This window comes from Arachis ipaensis, chromosome B03, assembly GCF_000816755.2.
Source record: "Arachis ipaensis cultivar K30076 chromosome B03, Araip1.1, whole genome shotgun sequence".
Lineage (NCBI taxonomy): Eukaryota > Viridiplantae > Streptophyta > Magnoliopsida > Fabales > Fabaceae > Arachis > Arachis ipaensis.
Window position 1 is genome coordinate 134,816,418 of NC_029787.2, and position 1,485 is coordinate 134,817,902.

At 33.5% G+C, this 1,485-nt stretch overlaps 1 long non-coding RNA gene across 1 annotated transcript; it reads left to right on the forward strand.

Annotated features, from left to right (window-relative positions):
* On the forward strand, window positions 244–1,058 carry LOC107633987. The gene is made up of 4 exons (XR_002358614.1): window positions 244–347; window positions 471–542; window positions 781–852; window positions 930–1,058. It is a non-coding gene; the product is annotated as an uncharacterized LOC107633987 (long non-coding RNA).

Consider the following 1,485-nt stretch of genomic DNA (forward strand, 5'->3'; position numbering starts at 1 on the left):
GGGGTGGTTGGGATATTTTAAATTTCAAACTGAGGGTGGTTACCAGGTTCCTATCCCAAAATTTCAAAATTCTAAACTTATCTCCTAACTGATTTTCAAACTTCAAATTTAATTTTGTTTCTAGAAGGGGCGGTTGTTACAACCCGGAATAAAACCTGCTTGTAAAGGACTAATGAAGAGAAATCTATTAGCATGCACTCACAAGTGGTACTAAAGCTGCAAAGACAATTCTGAATTTTACTTGACATTCAATTATATTTTTGTTTCTGCTACAGCCTTAGCAGCCCTGGAATCTTTAAATCTCAACAGGTGCTGTCTTTCTGATGAAGAATTTGAGAACCTCTCTAGTAAGACTGATTCTGTTTTCTAATGACCAAACTTGAGGACTTCCTCTGCCAAGTTTGTACTTGTAGCTCTAATGATGAAAATATGAATTCATGGTTTAACAGTCTGCTTACAATTTCCTGTAGGTCTTAAAACCTTGAAGAGGCTAAGTCTGGCATTTAACAGGATCACAGATGCCTGTTTAGTACATCTGAAAGGTGCTTCTAATTTCTCTGCCTTTTGTTATGGTGACTGTCTTTTCCACATGCTGCTTCTCAGTATATTTTTCTCACCAATACATTTTCTGAATTTATGCTATTTCAGAATTACTGTTACAAAAATTCAGAATGTGAAGAAAAGACCATGTCCTTAATTTACACCATGCATGCGCTGCTAGTTTATTTTGAATTTTCCAGTTATCCTTTATATCCTCATTTATTTATTTTCTGGGTCCAGGTTTAGTAAATTTGGAGTATTTAAATTTGGATTCCTGCAAAATAGGCAATAAAGGGCTTGCCAATTTGACAGGTTTACTATTAAATTTGTGGTGTTTACCAAATGTAGCTTTGGATTAACTTTATATTAACAGTTATTTGTTCATTCAGGCCTCACTCTCTTGAGAAGTCTAGTGTTGTCAGACACTGAAATTGGTTCCAGCGGGCTGCGTCATATATCAGGTACATGGAAAAAATCTTATTAAATAAAAATTCAAACCCGGTCAAATTATTGTGTTGTTTATAAACTTGTTGGTTGTATTCTTCACGAGCAAATGCTCTATGACCACAAGGTGGTACATAAGTCGTTATTGCATTGTCACCTTTTCTCTTTTTCTTTATGCTTTTTAAAAAAAAATCCTCGATCAAGGTGTTCTATTGTTCAGGTTTTTAGTTTTGGTTTCTTGCTGATTAATTTCAGGGTGCTATTGATTTGACTGCAAGAAGTTCTGTAACTAAGTTTGCTATTTTTCAGTTGCCAACTGTTAGTAAAAAATATTTGACAATATGTACTTTATCATACAGTCATTAATTTGTTTTTCTTTTTTCCTTTTTTTTATTTGAAAAAACATATTGTCATTTGAGTTTTGTTTGTTTACTCTTCTCTTATCCTTGTACATTTCCATTTGATGCATTTGTTGATTATATATGGTTCCGACTTTTATAC